Source organism: Hibiscus syriacus, unplaced genomic scaffold (genome assembly GCF_006381635.1).
Source record: "Hibiscus syriacus cultivar Baekdansim isolate YM2019G1 unplaced genomic scaffold, ASM638163v2 tig00110937_pilon, whole genome shotgun sequence".
NCBI classification, from domain to species: Eukaryota; Viridiplantae; Streptophyta; class Magnoliopsida; order Malvales; family Malvaceae; genus Hibiscus; species Hibiscus syriacus.
This window is the reverse complement of record NW_024062922.1, coordinates 616,798-636,849: the sequence shown is the minus strand read 5'-3', so window position 1 is coordinate 636,849 and position 20,052 is coordinate 616,798. Positions and strand designations below refer to the sequence as shown.

At 35.5% G+C, this 20,052-nt stretch overlaps 1 pseudogene; it reads right to left on the bottom strand.

The window, feature by feature from the left end:
- Positions 1 to 1,758: 1,758 nt before the first annotated feature.
- Positions 1,759 to 13,412, bottom strand: LOC120147284 (annotated as a pseudogene).
- Positions 13,413 to 20,052: the final 6,640 nt, after the last annotated feature.

Here is a 20,052-nt window from a genome sequence, read left to right as displayed (position 1 = left end):
GAATTATAATCACTCCACTAGTCATCCTCAAATCACACAGTAAAACCCGAATTTGGATCAATTCACAAGAAATTAGGACTAAAATGATCCGATAGTATAAATATGTTTTCTCTATCATTACCAAAGCATCTTCTTTCAACATTCATGGTGTCCACAGCCCCTTTCGACCTCTCTTTCGTTTTTGCGGTCGTTAGGAGAGGATATTTGATCCATTTATCTTTCTTGCAGTGACTTTTAGATCTATCTCGAGAGTCATTTTGTGTGGTGGGTCTATGCTCAGTTATGGCGTGTTGAGGCGTTGGTTGATGATGGCCCCTCGGTTGATACCGTGGCTTTCTGTTTCTTATATCGGCCATCGTTCGAGTTCTTGTCATGACGGCTCTGGTCTTGTTGAAGAGAGATTGAAAATAAATTATTAATAAAAATATGTAAATTATATAGAAATTTAAAATTTTCAAAGATCAGTGGCACCAACCCATCAATCCATCTCTGCCGATGACTCTTATCTCCCTATGTTATTTAGGTGTTTATTTGGGCCTTCGGTTTTAGAGTAGTAGTATCAAGAATTCAATAGCAAATCTTCATCTTTCTCAGTTTCATAATTTTCTTGGGAAAATTTCTTGGTTTTAGAGAAGTAGAATAAAGAATTCAATAGCTCTGAAAAGAATCAAGGGGCTTTCTGGTTGACTAATTATAGTGCCTTGTCCATGTGCTGTAAGTCTGCTTTTTGCTCTGTAACTTTTAGTAGTGTTCTGAAAACAATACTGCCTTTTCCTACTGATTTACAACTTAATGTAATCTTGGCACTGTTTTGCCATTTTGCACTTTCAATTACCGGTTTTATATTCTTTAATGATATTAAATTCATGTTTCCATTGGTATTGACCATATGAGAGCTATCGAAACAAATATATATATATATATATATATATATATATATATATATATATTTAAACACTTCATAACATATGAACCATATTCAATTCTATATTTTATAATTACTTTTTTTTTATATAAAAATTAAGTATTCTATATTTCAAATATTAAAAGTAATATGCAAATATTATAGAAAATATTAATTATTGATTTGAAATATTACTTTTTAGAAATGTTTACGTGAAAATTTTAAAAATTCATAAAATAACTGTAAAAAAACAAATCTATTATGTTAAAATGAAGTCACAAAAATCAAAATTAAAATTATTACAAAAAATCGAAAACCAAACTAATTCGAATCAAACCTGATTAAAATGTACAGTTAAAAATACAAAAAAATCAACGGAACTGACAGGTCTGAGGCTAATGTTAGGCCACTGCTTTTACTAGTTACATAAAAGACATAATGTCAAAAAATATCCCTAACTTTGACTAAATCATTTTAATCTCTATTTTTTTATGTATTTGAGTCTTTAATGTTTCATTTCAAGATAAAAAAACCCCTCAATGAATATAAATCATTAACTGATAATTAATGTTCCAAAATAAAATCTCTCTTTACCTTTAAATGAAAAGTTGATGATCAAAATACTCCAGGAAAAAAACGAATAAAAACTAAAATAATTATTCAATCAAATGTTAGGAGCCTTTTGTCTTAAAATGAAACGTCAAGACTAAAATGCTTTAAAAAAATAAAGGACAAAATGATTAATTTAGTAATCGTTAGGATTAACTTTTGGTGTTATGCCAAAATAAAATGTGTCCCATCCCTGAAACAAGAGAAACACAAAAACCTCCAAAGGCAGCAGCTTATTTCAAGTGAGTGTGGTCTCCCATTGTCGATTCCTTTTAAAAAATGGTAACAAAGCAGAGGCCAAATATGCTTTTACAATTTGAGTCCCGATTGCAACAAAGTAAATACTACAAGCTACTATACATGGATCTGACAAGGGATCTCAGCTCCATGTTTACCCCTGTCATTTACATGAGATATCTGCCATCAAAAGAAAGAAAATGCTAAAATAAGGTGAAAGGGAAAACTATGCCAAGTAATTGTATATTTGTGGGTTGTTCTTGTCCCACTCCAGGTACTCCCGGTCGATCAGGGATTCAATTCTTTTCTTCAAATCAGCTGGTTTTGTGGGGAACTTAAGCTGTTCGATTGAAGAAACTTAGTTCAATGAGTATGTTAAAATGCAACTTAAAAGCACATTATCCCTTTCATGTCTAAGATCATAAATTGCAGTGAGGGTACATTAAGTAGAGTGGTTAATGGAATGATACCTCTTAAATAGCAACACCAACATTAACTTTATTTATTTATTTTTGGCTACGATTGTGATTAGATGTCAATCGGAACTCCTTGGAGATATGTTTGTTATGCACAATGCAAAAAGAAAAGAATATGCTTACCTGTTGGAAGAGTTCAGTTATCAAAAGAGTGTGACTCAACACTTTCCTTGTCTTCTTTATCCGAACAATGGCAGCATCAACCTGCAATAAATCAAGCAACAATGGCAAAGCTCCTATGAGATTGCTTTCTATTCTGTTATTTTATTTTATTTTTTGGTGGATGGATAAGAAGAGAATGCGAGTGTGAAGCAAAGATGAACCTGATATTGACGGTCTTGGAATACTCTTTCAGTAGTGCTAGTGTTCTCCTCCACCGTCTCTTTCATCTGGATTGCATTTACCTGCATTCCAAACTGAAAACTCAACTTGATGCCTAATCATGCAAGTGAAGCAGATTGTGAATCCTCTCTATAGGAATTCAGTGGGATAGTGTCGATATACACAACATTTAGTTTGATCTTTCAAAATATATTTACCAGCTGTAACTTGAAATTGCAAAATATATTTACCTTTATACGATAAAGAGGAGCAGTAAATCCTTCATTGAAAATGAATGAATCATCTTCCACATCCCTCCCTTTTGGCAACTGCAGCATACAGATTCAGAAAAGGAATGAAGAAAATGGAACGAATTAAAACAAATAATGTATCAACTTTACCAGCACATATAAGAAATTAAGAAATGGTAAATGGACATACCTTTAGTAGGACTCTAACTTTCCCGCATGCAAGGGACTGCAAGGTCCTCCTCAATTCGTTGTCCTCTATGCCAGTGGAATCCTTAACGTCTTGAAAGATAAGCTTTTGGGCATCGTTGAATAACATCAGAACTACGGTCTAGAGGGTAAATGGTTACAAACCCAGAAAAATATTAGAACTGTCTGCTGCTAGAGAAAATTCAAAAAAATAACAGAATAATGGTCACCGAGACACCAAGAGACAAACCTGGAATAAGGAAACCGCCAGCTCCTTTTTCCCTTTGGGAAAGTCAGCTTTCAACACACAATGACCTAATGAATTTTGCCACATTAGGCGCCTCCCACTGTACTTACTCAAGTAGAACTCCTTAAAGATATCCTGTTACACCAATAATACAAAAGTGTCAACCCTTAGATTTAAAAACTCTCCGGCATCAATAACAGTGGACTGCTCATCCCAAAGCCTGTAGCGAACCTGATAGACATTCAGTTCAAGTGGAAGCCTAACATCCATGGGTGGATATGTTGGCCAGTACCTGCACCGCTCAGCAACCAGAATAGATTTTTTTTTTTTATTTAAAAAGGAACTAAATAACCATGAAAATAAAGTAATTAATCATGCATTTATGGTTTAATTTAAATAACGGTGAAATGTGATTTTCTCAGTTGTTAAGACATGGACGCTCATCTCAATTCCTGATGGAAGCTTTGATCTGGCCTGGGATGACTGCTTGAATGATTCATTTATCTACTTTGATAATTCAATATCCTAGATAAAAATCACAAGAATTCACATTCAACACAATTAGGTTCATTTTGCAATTTGTAACACATCAAAGAAAATAAGCATCGCTATACACACACAACAGAGATAAAATTGTGTGAAAATTGATTACAAACATATATACAATGAAAGAATCTTCCATATCCATCCTCTCATGTCAAGTTCCACAGATGATTTCTGGGAAAGAGAAAGATCAATCCTAGAACAAGAGGTGATTTAATGTCTAACACATGTCCATACTTATGATTTTTAATGATAAAATAAAAGCTATAGTTCTAATCTATGGCAACTGCATAATATCACATTCAAATTTATCTCATATCACTAGTTTCCCTCAAATGGGAAAGGAAATTCAAGTGTGCATTTCAATGTGCTATTTCTTCCTAATTTCCAGGTACTCTACCACCAAAGAGTAAATGAGGTTTGCTTTGTCAACGTATTCTAGGCATAAGAAACCAATCACAGAGAAATAAATCCAGTATTACACAAACTTCAAAAATTTTGCAGATTGTTGAATAAATCTTTCTTAGAATCCTTTTCTTCTGTTCTTAATTCTATTACTTGAAAAATTATTTGTGTAATCTATCCTCAAGGTTCAATTAATTTGCTACATATAACACACTATTTGCAAGGAAACTCATAATTAATTAAAATCATGTCTTGAGGAATAAAACATTCTGGAACCAATGTCACTACCAGTGGAGTTAAATATCCTAAGGGTGCGTTTGGTTCATGGAATGTAAGATTACCAGTGGGAATAAAAGATTACCAGGGAATAGGATTACTGTGAATGTTGTATTTTGTGTTTGGTTGGTTTAGCAGGAATGTAAGATTATCGTGTTTGGTTAAAGGAATAAAAGATTATTGGAATGTATATTTGACCAAATTGTCCTTATTATATATTTGTATAATATTACAAATTGTAAAATATTTATATATTTTCTTTAAAAAATTAAATTCATAATATTTATATAAATTTTTTTACAAAATTAAAAATATAAAAAAGGTTTAATGAAAGGGTAAAAAAAAAGTTAATCCCTGAACTTCATATAAAATTTTAATTATAGATTTTTTTTTGTAAATCTAAAATAATTTAAGGATAAATTTGTAATTTAACCTTCGTAGAATTTTTATTATTCAATGACAGAAGAATGATGTTTTTGAAAAAAAATACAAATTTAAGGGCATTTTAGTCTAAAACGCCGGTAATGTTACAATACCTAAGGGAAGGGAGGTAATGACATTCCCGGTAATATACCCCATAAAATCTACTATTGGTAATAAAACATTACCGGGAATGAGATTCCCGGCCAACCAAACATGGGAATGTGGGATTCCCATCCCATGGGAATCCCACAATCCTTGAACCAAACACCCCCTAAGTGGTTATAAGAGTTACTGGATTGCCCATGTTTACAGAACAAAAATCACCAGTCACTTGATTCGTGATTAGAAATTCCAATGGCAGCATATATTTAATGCATTTCTAGGGCAAGCTTAAACAAATAAATATAGCGCCAGACCTTGAACATTCCTTCAAGTTTGTTTGTATAATGGCTGCCACATTCAGTCTTCATCTACACCATCAAAACAATGTAACAATTTAATACAATCTTCAGAGAGAGAAGCCATTTTGTTAAGTATCCAACCTAAAACCAATTGGTAATAGGTGGAGGGGCCAAGCTTAATATAAGACCACAGGAAATATAATACTAAACATATGCGGTCTAACACCACCTAACACATCTGATTAAGAAATAAACTGACCTTGGAAATCATAGATTTCTCAGCATCTATAGAAGCACTCTTTCCTAGAAGCAGCCTCTTTGCAAGATCCTTCTTATATAATGCTTCAAAGACATCCTTGCCCCTTTTTTTATAGGAATAAGCGGCCTCATTAAAAACCTTCCTCTTAGTTGTCCTTTACCTTTAGGCAAGAACCAACTAGCGGAAGGAGGAAAAGTGTGCCTCAATATATTGATTTCAAACGAAGTACATAAGACTCAAAAACACTCCTGTCAGATACATAAAATTTAAACACACTTGTAACACTCGTATTAATCCTTACTGCTAAACACCCAAACCCACTGAAACAAAAATAGCCATCACCCAATCCCTTCCTTTGCTAGGTTATCAGCCTCGCAGTTACAACTCCTAGGAATCCACCTCACAATAATCTCTTTCACAGAAACAATAGACACTATATCCTTAACAAAATTTGTAAGAACATTAGGAACTGTAGCTTGATTTTTTATCCAATCCACTGCTAACTTGCTATCACTTTCCACAATGAGCCTTCCCTTCGATACCCAATCTGAGGAGACAAAGATGTTTATGCCTTTTTTGATAGCTTTTAACTCTGCTAGAATGATTGGAGTAGGACCAATATTTTCTGAAAAAGAAATAAGCTTATTCCGATTTCAATCTCTCATAATACCCCCAATTCCAACAATCATCCCAACTCTACTAACAACTCCATCCACATTCATCTTATAAAAATCAACTGGAGGAGGACTCCAACAGACCACAGGCTTAGTCAAACCCTTAAATGAAGAAAAAGTATATGCCAAAGAAGGATCACCGATTAAAGAATCCACCTGAATAGAGAGAGTAGGATACTTTGCTAGGAACCATTTCACTAATATGAACCGAACTGTGAAAAACAATGAAGATCTATCCATTTTTCCTTTGTCAAAGATGATTTCATTTCTAATCTTCCATATTGACCATAAGATTGCCCCTAGAATAAACTTCCACATAGCAGAATAGGGCCTCAAATCAGACCAAGAGCTTAGTAGGGATGGAGGATCAGAGGGTATAGCTAACCGAATACCCCAAAAGCATATAATTCTGTTCCACAATTCCCACGAAACCTGACAAGCAATAAAAAGGTGTTGGACAGATTCTTCACATTGATTACATAAGGGGCATAGAATATCATCCCCTAGCATTAATCCTTGCCCTTGATTACCAAGAAAACATCATTCACATCTCTAGCATTAATTTACGGAGAATAAAAACAAGAAATGCACAAAAAGATAACTTTCATTTGAAGCAAAAGTAAATTTAATATTTCTTATCGGGAAAACATGAACTCTACCTGGATGAACCTGAATAAAACAAAAGCTTTATCAAGTGTGCCCTCTAATTCCTCTTCAGAAATACCCTTATTACCAGCACGAAGCTTTTCATCCAGAAACTTTGCAATCAGCTCAGCAGGACGGTTCTATTAAGCATGGCATAATGTTTAGCGATCAGTCACAATTAAATATTGTAATTTAAAATGAATATTACTAAACGCAGTTTAAAAATAAAATAACAACCAAATCAAAGGTCAAAACATGCTAACCTGACGAAGGTTAATTAGATGCTCAAAGGAATCTTTGATATTGTTGTTGAATGTCTCATTCTTGGAAAAGCTTTCTTCCCATATTGAGTCAAGCGAAGCTTTGAATTCTAACAAGGAAGACACCATGTCCTTGTCTTTCTCTTCATCCATGACAATGCCTTGTCCAGTTCTCCTAATATATGAACTTAGAGCCTGCCTGAGTGATTCAAGAGCATTGACCCTTGAAAACAGTGAGTACATTCTCTGAAGGTCCTCAATACGATGTCCGTCCATCAGTGTCACAAAGCCCTGCAGAAATTAGAAAATTATATATTACTATTAAAAATATTAAAATTCAACAAGGCATTCAACCTGCAATGAACTGCACTCATACCTTATCAAGAATGGCAAGTATATGACGTTCAAGCAGTTGCTTTTCTGCTGTTGCTATAAATGGCTTTCTTGTAAGAGCATCCAGGTAGAGTAAGCACCTTTCATGTTCTTCATGTAACCTCATCTGCAAGTATATGCCGAATATATTACAAACATCAACTTATCCGAAATCTCATAAGGAAAAACATGTACATTCCATGGAATATGATGATATATTAGGCTATTATCATTATTATTTTATGGGGAACATGTAGAATTCAAAATATAGAGCATCACTTCACCAGTCAGTAGTCACAACTAACTGCAAACATAAAATATGAAAAGCACCTCTACATACTTCAGGTAATCCGGAACATCAGATTGCAGCATGTATTTCATTCCTTCAGCTGCATAAAACTCAGAGGTGCACTCCAGGAACGGATTTTCAAAGCTTTCAGAGTAAATACCTAAAGCAGTAAACATCTTCAAAAGATGGTTAAGGAGTGTCCTATCCACTGCTTCACCTAACCTGCATGATCCAAAACAGAACGCGGAGGATCCCAAGTAGCAAATTCAAATGAACCCTTGAAACATCATAATTGTTAAAAAGAGCTACAACGAAAATGATTGACAGAAAGTTACAGTTAAATTGATCAGAAATTCTAACTGGCCTTCAAGAGACTTCTCTCTACAATAGAAAAATATGTTACCACCTCTTGTCCTCTAGCCTTTGTCAAGTAGCTGGAATCTTATGCCTTAGGCCGGTAAAACCATAGAAGTAAACTAGACAAGGGAAGAATGACATTAAAACAAGAAGCTACGAGTTGATTCAGCTTAATCATTACTCAACATGTTGCACGATGACTTTTCAATTTTTACCTCCAAAAATCCAGCATGACATCAATTTGGTCAGAAGACATTTAAAATAAGTTGACCACTGCACTAGTTTACCTAGTACACTTTCATCCACTCACATTATGATTGATGTCTATTAGCAATGACAGTACAATAGCAACCAATGGATAGTTCATCCATAAGTTCTGCAAAACTTAATGATACCCGATTTGTTACAATATCCATCTAAAAGTATTATGTGTCTTTAGCCAGGTTAGGTTGATACATGCAAAAAACCTCTCACCCTCAACAATAAAGAAGTTGAATATTTCAATTTAAAATTCATTAGAATTACCTCTCACCCTCAATCATTCTCAAAAGACCTGTGACAGTTTTGTACTCGACTTCAGGAGCCAAAGAAAGATGTCAATGGAAGAGCTGCAAGCCCATGTCCCACAATGAACGTACATTTGGGGTTTGTTTAACATACGTTCTATCTAGATACAAGGCCATACCACGAATCATTAACATTTGATCACAAAGATCTTGCCAACATTTCTCAACAAGTGATAAAAAAACAACCAAATCTGGGCTTTGCCCAACCAAAGATCTTAGTGCTACTGATTGTTCTTCACACTCTTTTTCAATCCGTTGATAAAGGCTTCCTCCCATCTTATGCAGGCAAAGATCATTGACAGCCTGAAGGGAAACACACTCAAATATCAAGGGGCAATATTGCTCACATTGCAAATGGCTATCATAATCAAAATAGTGAAAAAGAGAAAATATGTGATACTTGTCTGGTAAAGCTTCTACAAGTCACAAGAATCTGGTTGCTTAAAAAATATAGCAGTAATGGCTGACTTCAGCTTTGCCCATGTCTCCTCCTCAAAATTCGTAGGCAATGTAGGTTTTGCCATATAAAAACAAGACAAGAAATTGAAATGTATCAGAAACATTTCTCAATATATTTCCCAAATATTTTCTTGTTAGTAATGTGCATCTAGTTTTCTAAGTTCATATAAACAACATAGTAATAAAGATACGATTTGATTTGAAAATATTTTTTTTTGATAGAAGTTGGAGGTCTCATTAAAAACTCTCTTCGTATTCTTCCACATACTTAGGAGTATGTTGAAGAACATTGGAAGGGAGAAAAGAGTACCTCATATTTTATTAAATAGTAAACCAAGTACAATTGGTAACACCGATCCCTCATACGGGAATATATGCCATTACAAACCAAAAACCTAGAAATCTTACATCTTCAAACAAAACGACCTAAGATAAACCCTATCTCTAAAAAACACCTCAAGATATAAGATAACATAGCCAAATAAAAACCAACAATTACAACCCCCAAACTAGAAAACACCTCTGAATACTGCTGCCGAAACATCACAATCCAATAGGAGGAATAAGATCAAATGAAATATCGCAATCTTCAGGGACCCAAGAATTAGGTTTGAAGGAAGGATCAACTTCATGCACCAAGACATTGAATGAACTATCACCGACCTTCAACTCCAACAACTCATCAATTCTCCCTTTATCATTTGTGAGTATTTGAATTTTAGCCCTATCAAAGGACGATGGAAACTCACAACTGTTGTCAATTGCTATTAACTTGCCCCACTTAGTTGCGATGTTTTTGAAAGTATCCCAATTCCAAGCGTGAAAAGGGATACCTTCGCAAACCAACCACACGCGCCTGCACTCCACCAATAGGCTCTCTGACCAAGTTTCCACTCTGGAAAACCATTCTGCAAGCATCTCTAACTTATCATCCTTCACGCTTCTCATCGAATCAGTCTTTAAAAACCATGAGAATTACATTACCAGCAGCTCTCATCAGCGTGAAACCAGCTAATCCTTTTGCTTGTATTTGGTTAGCAAGATTACCAATTTTAATAAAATTCTTGCACCATCCCACAAGACAATTGCTCAACACTTGTAGTTTATCATCATCCACTACGCCCTCAACTTTAAAGAGTTTATTCCTCGGAGTAACATCTCTCCTAGACTTACTATGAACAACTGTCGAGGCCTTCCTCCAGAAAGACTGTCGGGGTTTATATTTAGCCAGAGAGACTCTAACTTTGCAACCGTAAATATAATTACCATTCATCTTAGATATTGCTATCCTGGTTTCTTCAATTGTTGCATAACGAATAAACCCAAAACGGACCCCTTTCGAGTTTCTTTTTTTAGGAATGAATGCATCAATAACTTGACCATGTATGCCAAAAATAGACCCAAGTCTCTTCTAATGGATCGTCTCTGGAAGGTTTTCGATAAAAATCGTGAAACAACCATTTATGACCCCATTTCCGATTCTTGGATGACCATCATTCGACAAATTTTGGAACCCATTTCTTCTCCTCCTCGAAACTTCGGGAAACTTTTCAAAGGAGAGGCATTTCATGTCGCTCTCCTTGGTTCCGTCTTCAATATCAACGATAGGAAGAGCTGGAGATACCCGAACTAAAGAATTCTTTCCTGCCTTTTGTCTCCCTCCAAGAGAAGAAGACAATCCGGTGTCAATATTTGCAGCAGACTTTTCAACACAACCCCCAGAATTATCAGGCACATGAAAACTTGGAAACGCTACTGGAGCTGAATTCGACACTGGCAAAACAGGAGGAACATGATAATATTCTCTACCTATTCCTCTTTTAACAACCAGATTCTTCTTTGCCATCTCAATATGCAAAAAAGACTTCAACTTGATATCGAAAACCATCTCCTGAAGGGCAACCTTGGCAGCAACTGCAAATTTGACATTAGAGAAAAGAGCAAAAGCCTTAGGCTTTTCACCCTTATAGCTCACTTGCGAGACTTCATAACCAGGGAGCCATCTCAACAAATTTTGCAGCTCTCTCTCTCTTTGACATCTTCAGGCAGACCCGAAATGAAGATAGTACGAACCTTGTCTTGATGAGAATGATGAGATATTGGAGAAGACGATGCTGCGGATGGTGGAGGAGCATGGACCGATGGTCTCTGCTGGTGACAAGGATCGATTCCAACACCCTCCATATAATGAAAACCCAGTGACCTGACAAGAAATCCCGACCGCTAGTCCGGCGAAAATATGCTGTGACTTCAATGAAACCGTCAGAATAAAACGAGATCGTGAAATATGTGATGCCGGCGAAGAAGAGAAGGACAGAAATGATGAAGAGAGTCCGACTGTCGGATCTTAGCCGGTCAAAGGCAGAAAAATGGAGAAAGGCAGCGACGCTAGGATAGATGGGAATAGATCGCGATTGTACGACGAGCCCAGTGATATGACGGTGAACCTACGACGGCTGGAGGCGAAAGTCGGTGAAGGACGGCGTTTAGATCTGCGCCGAATGGATTATTTTCTCGTAAATCTAATCTCAAAAATGAAATCAGAGTGAGGAAACGATCTTTCTGGGTAAAAATGGCGGCGAACGGATGACGGAATGTGGCGGCGGACGGCGGAAGTCGGGACTGTAGACGGCAGACGTTGTACAGTAGACGGCGAACGTGATGTATAAAGATGGCGGGCGGTGATGGTTGAGATGAGATGAAATGATGGATGAAAAAAACAAAAAGAACCTTGAACCAAGAGAGAAGCGGGAGCTTCTCTCACTAGGTTTGAATTTTGAAAATTTTGGTTTTAACTAGTTATTAGATGGATTTGATTTGAAAATATAAAACAAGCTTACTTCAACCTCATTACAATTCCTTGCAAGTAAACTTACAATTTGATTTGAAAATAATAATAATAAAAAAACAATCTTACTTAAATCCTCAGTACAACTCCTTGCAAGTAAACTTACAAATAAAAGTCACCTGCTAACCAAAACCCATTTTCAGTTGTTTAGGAAGATGAAGCAACTAATTATACTTATGCAAGCATACATCATAGATGCCTACAGAAGCAATGTCTAAAAGAGGATGGTGATGAACTTTTCTAAAAGCTCAGAGGGTTTCACAGGATATCTTCAAAACAACATTAACACTACATTTTCCTGTGATAAATTAATCGAGAAGGCCAAACTGATAAACCATCCAAAATGAAGAAACGTTCAGAGTTTTACATGTAGAGTTGCGTAAGTAGTACTCCCACATCTTAAGGGCAAAAAACATCAAATGCAATTAGGATTTTGCTATCCAGTCCCCTAAGGTAATTCTTTGAGGTTACTATGTATAGTAATATCTCCATCAACTACATTCAAAATGCTAAATAGAATTGTCCTGAGGGCACTATTTAACAAAATATTTTAAACTAACAAATCAATTAGGATAGTGAAATTGTTTAACATGAATAGATTGCCTCCTAAAAGCCGATGCCAATTTCAAATTATCATAAAATAGAATGCACAATTTCAGTAAATGGCTGAAGTCATGACCGCATTATGCCGGAAAAGGCAAACTTCTTAAGATCCGTTGATAGAACTCTACAAAACCTAAGGCAAAAGCTACATAGGAAGTGATTGAAAGTACTTGGCAAAAGATAGATCTCAGTAACAAAACTCCAACTTTATAAATTCACCTTCTCCGATCCCTAATTTTTTTTCATTCCAAAAACGACCCAACAAAAAATTCAATCAAATTATAAGATCAAACTTCGAAATTAACTAAAGGGGCAATTTTATAAATGACCCAGAAAATAAATTCCACATTAAAGAAAGGGATCAAGAAACTCAACCTTTAACGAGTTTGATGACAAGCTTTTTGGCAGGTTGAGGTGGGGTAGCCTTTTTGCGCAAAAAATTAGCGGCGGCGGGCGTACGAGCATCGTCGGGCTTGGAATCATCGTCGAGGGGCATAGATGAAGGGTCGAAAACCACGTTGTTATCGTCTTGGTTGTTATGGTGATGATGGAGGCCGTTTTTGTTTGGGTCGAGAGAGAAAGCGACAGTTTGAGACTTGGCTTTCTTCACTGGAGGCTGGAAATGAGGCGAGGTGGAGGAGGAGAAAGAAGAAGAAAAAGAAGAAGTGGCGTTGGAAAAAGAGCATTTGGTTTCGGGGGAGACATGAAAGTGATTCAACATAGCATTGTAAAAATCTTCAACAGCTTTTTTCTCTTTCCTTTTGGGGTTAGTGTTTGTGATGAACTGCTCACGAAAAATAGGAAAGGATTTAAGGAATAGATAATTTAGGTTGAAGAAAATAGAATCATAACATTTTTATTGATAAGTTTTCATTTGGTTACATTGATTTTATTATTGAAAATAGCTCATAACAGACTGTCAGCTGTATTTTTATTTAACAGACTTGATTCCTTAATCGTTTTATTATTTTTGGTGATTTCAGGCTGTTGGGCTTGTTTCATACTCTAGCCCATCATTCATATGATCCTTTGCTTCCTTACCCATTTCCCACGCCTGGTCCAGCTGCCCATCAGGTATATTCTTCACCCAATTCTTCTGCTCATTCATTTTCTCAATTCCCTTTTCATTTGAAATCCATAAATTCCCCGTATTTCCCCTTTCTTCCTCATTAGCTTCCAGTGAAATCCCTAGATTCACCATGTTTCCCTTTTCTCATTCCTTAACTTCCAATTTCGCTTCATGGGTCATGACAGTACCCCCAGCAGCAATCGATGCTTGTCCCCAAGGATCAAAATCAGGGAACTGAGAACGCAGTACGGTGAAATCCTCCCAGGTAGCATTTTCGACTCCCAGATTCGACCATTGAATCAATAACTGTGTAACTGCCTTGTTGTTTCGCTTAATAACTCGTTTATCCAAAACAATCGTAGGATAAACACGAAGCTGGCCATCAACAGTAAGTTCAAGTGGGTCTCTGGTAGCAACATTGTTATCCCCAATCTTTCTTTTAAAAAGATTAATATGAAAAACAGGATGAAGTCGAGAATGATTTGGTAATTCCAATTCATATGCGACTGATCCAATTCTGCGTTTGATTTTGTAGGGTCCATAATAACGAGCAGACAATTTCAAGTTTCTGCACAGAGCCAAAGAGGTCTGCTTATAAGGTTGAAGCTTAAGGTAAACCTCATCACCTTCCATAAATTGTCTATCACTCCTTTTTTGATCTGCATAATACTTCATTCGATGCTGTGCTTTACTAAGTTGATCAAGCAGTATACTATTGATATTGTCTTTGTCTTTCATAAACTGCTGCACATCAGCTACTTGTGAGTCAGTAGTCCAAGTCATAGTTGGCGGTATATAACCATATAAAGCAGTAAAGGGAGTAGTACCCAATGTTGTATGAAAACTTGTATTATACCATCATTCAGCATAAGAAATCCACTTAGCCCATGAACTAGGCTTTAAAAAACAAAGTCCTCTTAAGTACTGCTCAAGACATTGATTAAGTCTTTCTGTTTGACCATCCGTTTGAGGATGATAGGCAGTTGTAAATAGGGTTGTAGTCCCTAATAACTTCAATAACTCCTTCAAAAAAACACTGGTAAAAATCTTATCTCGATCAGACATAGCAACTTTAGGTTGTCCATGGAGTTTGTAAACTTGCTCTAAATAGACTTTAGCAACATCAGAAGCTGTAAAAGGATGAATCAGTGGTAGAAAATGCCCATACTTAGTGAACTTGTCAATTACCACCAAAATAGATTTGTATCTATTAGAAGGAGGCAACCCCTCAATAAAGTCCATGGTAATAAAATCCCAAGCTTGTTGTGGAATAGGAAATGGTTGTAGTAGCCCAGGTTGCAAAACATGTTCTTGTTTAATTCTCTGACAAACATCACACTGCTGAACATACTGTTTAACCAGTGTCTTCATCCCCTTCCAATAAAAATACAATTTCAGTCGATGATAAGTAGCCTGTATGCCAGAATGGCCACCTTGTGGTGAATCATGAAGTGTAGAAAGAAGTTGATTCCTTAATCCTCCTGTGTCACCAATATACACTCTGCCTTTATATCTTAGGATCCCTTTAGTGTAGGACCAGTCAGTCATGCCATTAGGATCAAATAACAATTTAGGAATTAAATCCTTAGCCAAAGAATCAGTTTCATAACTGTTTTCCACCTCAGTGACCCAAGTAGGAATAACTATTGTAGCAGATAACTGTTGAAATTCAGAATTAACTTCAAACTGTCTTGATAAAGCATCAGCAACTCTGTTGTGTTTACCTTTACGAAACTGAATAGAATAATTCAATCCCAGCAATTTTGTAAGACCCTTCTTCTGAATTGTAGTAATTAGCTTCTGTTCAAGCAAGTGCTTCAAGGACTCATGATCTGTTTTAATTATAAAAGAACCGCATTCAAAATAATGTCTCCATTTAGAAATTGCCATTAAAATAGCTAAATACTCTTTCTCATAAATCGATAAATCAACCTGTTTTGGTCCCAAAGCCTTACTGAGGTAAGCAATTGGTCTACCCTCTTGAGATAGGACTGCCCCTATGCCTTTGTAACTAGCATCAGTTTCCAAACAAAACTGTTTTCTAAAATCTGGCAGAGCTAGCACTGGAGCAGTACACATAGTATTCTTAAGGGTGATAAATGCCTTCTTAGCCTCATCAGTCCAAACAAACTGATCCTTCTTCAACATTGTAGTGAGGGGTTTGCTAATTTCACCATACCCCTTAATAAACTTTCTGTAATAACCAGTGAGACCCAAAAACCCTCGCAAAGATTTCAAATTCTTTGGAATAGACCACTCCTGAATAGCTTTAATTTTTGATGAATCTGTAGCTACTCCATATTGTGAAATAGTATGACCAAGATACTCCACTTCAGCTTGGCCAAAAAAACATTTAGTTCTCTTAGCAAAAAGCTGATTTTTCCTTAAAATCTCCAAAACAATTCGTAATTGCTCTGCATGACTATGCAAATCAGGACTGTAGATTAAGATATCATCAAAGAAAACTAGAACAAATTTCATGAGGTAAGGTCCAAATAAATCATTCATAAGAGCTTGAAAAGTAGCTGGTGCATTAGTTAATCCAAAGGGCATTACCTTGAATTCAAAATGGCCATGATGTGTCCTGAATGCTGTTTTAGGAATATCTTCAGGTTTAATTCGAATCTGCCAATAACCAGATCTTAAATCTAGCTTAGAAAAAAATTTAGCTACAGCTAGTTCATCCAAGATGATTTGGATGCTAAGATTCCCGGTTGTCCTGGTTGAAATGAGTATTTCTCCTTATCATCAAGGACTGTAACTTGTAATGGCATTTTAGTTGCATCCTTAATTTGAGTTGGTGGTGCTTGTGGTCGTTCTGTAGGAGTAGATTGCCCAGATTTAGTCCCAGCCTTCTGCATCAACCCTAATAGTTGCTGAAGCATATTCTTCGTGTCAGTTGTTGTGGCCTCCAGTAGTTGCATCCTCTGCTCTAAAGCACTCTGCTGATGAAGCCACCAAATTGGAACTGGCTCCATCTCAGAAGACTCTGTTGGATCAGCAGGAATGACCGGCGGCTGATCATTGTGAGCCATCTGCTGTAATTTCCGTGCCTTACCCAGCTTGGAATTTTTTTTATAGTATTTTTGGATCAAAATGGCATTGCTCTGAATACCAATTGTGATGAACTGCTCAAGAAAAATAAGAAATGATTTAAGGAATAGATAATTTAGGTTGAAGAAAATAGAATCATAACATTTTCATTGATAAGTTTTCATTTGGTTACACTGATTTTTTATAGAAAATAGCTCATAACAGACTGCCAACTGTATTCTTCTATAACAGACTTGATTCCTTAACCGTTTTATTATTTTTGGTGATTTCAGGCTATTGGGCTTGTTTCATACTCTGGCCCATCATTCATCTGATCCTTTGCTTCCTTACCCATTTCCCACGCCTGGTCCAGCTGCCCATCAGGTATATTCTTCACCCAATTCTTCTGCTCATTCATTTTCTCAATTCCCTTTTCATTTGAAATCCCTAAATTCCCCGTATTTCCCCTTTCTTCCTCATTAGCTTCCAGTGAAATCCCAAGATTCACCATGTTTCCCTTTTCTCCTTAACTTCCAATTTCGCTTCATGGGTCATGACAGTGTTGCGTTGTTGACAACGGCTTATACAGAAGGAAATGGGTAAAAGGAAGATTTGAGGAGGAAGGCAGCAGCGAAGCAGTAAAAGATTGAAATTTGTGAGGGAGAGCAAGAGAGAGATTTTAAAACAAAAAGGCTTAATTCACAATTTGTCTCTCCAAATATATCAGTTTTCCATTTTTGTCCCATATATTTTTTAAATAGAGAACAAGATTTATAAATTACTTGTGCGGCGACCATCTCTGCAACTTCTATTGGGGATTCAAGAACCAATCTTCACTAATAAGTTTATCACGACTCATCTTAATTAAAGTGTTGGCAACAACATTTTGTTTTCTTTTGATCAATTAGATGTGTACTTGTCAATCATTTCGCAGTTGGTTTAAAATCATGCCAACTAGAACATGTCTTTTCATATGTTTAAGAATTTCATGCAATGCCATAGTTCTGTTATCGAACTCAAGCAGCTTTCAAGACTCTAAGTAAAGCTAAATATCAATTTTCCTAGTTGATCTCTAATGATGCCTCCCGCCGATACATCTTAATTGATACCATGAACGACATCATGCCTTTAAGCAAAGGTGTGATTCTTTGTTGAATTACTCTGCGGATGATTTGGTCCAGGCTGTGCAACAATGTAGCGATTCATTTCCTCCCAAAAACAAATGCTTTCCACACCAATGTTCGATCTCTCTACAAAATCAATATAAAAAGCATAGCTTTCCGTCTCCTCCAAATATTCCAACACGCAATTAATGGAACAAATTAATTACTCCATTTAAATTGAATAAACCAAACCACATAAGAATTACATCTTAAATTAATTGGAACTGAATAAGATTGATTCAATTCAATTTGATATTGTTATACTTTCTTTAGATCTCCTCCAAAAATAACTTTGCTAAAATCAAAGTCTACGAAGCAAGAGGGGGTCTATCAAATGTCCTTATCTGCTAACCATTGACTTTAGGATATCTTACTCTCTTGTCAATCGTTTTCTCTTAACAAGAGTACTAACATACCCACGTGATTTATCAATACCAAATTAAAAAGCATACATTAATAATTATTTTTCGTTTTTATTTAATTAAAATATAATTATCGAAGGTTAACTATCATTATACTTTTAATAGATTATAACGTGACAGTAGATGTATATAATTAAAGAAATAAATTATCACTGATATTCTGTCTCATATAAGTCCAAATGCTTCTCCATCTCTTTCCACCGTCGTTGCCAGAGAGCCCAAAGCCGACACTACTTGACTCAGAGGTTTGGTCTTTACCATTATCAACTGCCATCGCTACACCTTCTGAAACTCCCCCTTGAATTCTGCAAACCCTCACGAACTAGTTCCTCATTTCAAGATCAATCTTTACAACCAAAATCTTAATCCAAAACTCTCTAATATCTCATCCCCAAGGCTTTTCTCTACTCATCTTCCCCATACAATGTTAGTTGATTCGATAAAACGTTCTAATTATCAGACTGTTTGTATAGTCCGTAATCCCTTCGACATCATTGTCTCACAGTGGCACTTTCTTAAAGGGACGCTAGTTATGGCTTATTGGCCATCGGACTGTTTCAAGTTTTTTTGTAGATGTGAAGAAGCGTTTGGACCTTTATAAGACCATGTTTTGGGGGTACTGGAAAGAAAGCATAAAGAAGCCATGGAAGGTGAGATATGAAGACCTTAAGGAAGATCAAGTAGGTCAAAGGAAAATATTGGTTGATACTTTATGGTTTCCTTTCTCATGAATAAAGAATAAAGAGGTCGGGTTAAACAAATCGTTGATTTATGTAGCTCCAACAATCTGAAAGTTTTCTTCTTGTTCTAATGCTTCGACTGCTTCCTTTTGTGTCGGTGGATTCTGTATACCGTCAAATGGTCTCGACTAATTTTTTATTTTTAAAATTTTAGTGAAGAAAATGAAAACATATTTAATTATTAGTGATTATTTCTTTAATTTACCCCCTTTAATTTTATATATTCACCCTGTCACGTCAACAATAAGTTAAATGTCTAATGATAGTTAATCATCAATGATCACATCTTAATTAAATAAAAACGAAAGATATCAAATATTATATTTTTCAAATCCAATAAAAAATAATATAAAACTTAAACAAAAGTTATCAGTAATTTATTTACCATAAATTTTATTGAACACAAATTTAATTGTTACAAGTGATTATTATTTCTTTATTAATATATAAATTTATAACTAAAGGGTAAACTAAACAGGAGATCATTAAACTACGGTAAAAAATCAATGTGACCACAGAACTTTCAATTGAATCAATTAGACTACTTAACTATTTAATTGATTCAATCAAACCACCGACTGTTAATTTTTAACAGAGGTGGTGACGTGTTCGTTAAGCTTAATTGGCATAATTATATATTTGATCCTTAATATTTACATATTCTATCAATGTAGTCACTATTTTAATTCAATTAAATAAATTTAACTATCCAATTAGAATGTGACACGTATTAATATATGATTGAAAGTTTTTATTTATGAATTTTAAATTATTTAATTAAATAATTTTTTATCCAACCAATGGAAGTGAAAATTAAAGGGATAAGTTATACTCCAAGGGATTCGAATCAGGGTCACCAAGGGTGACAGGAGGGGATAGAGCTGGCGCCCAAACCATTAGGATAAAGGTCCTCAATGGTTTAAAGTTACAACAATTTGTATTTGTCTTTTAAAAGTTTGTTAAGGATAAAAAATTAAACAAATTATTTGTTTAAATAAATTATTAAATAAATTA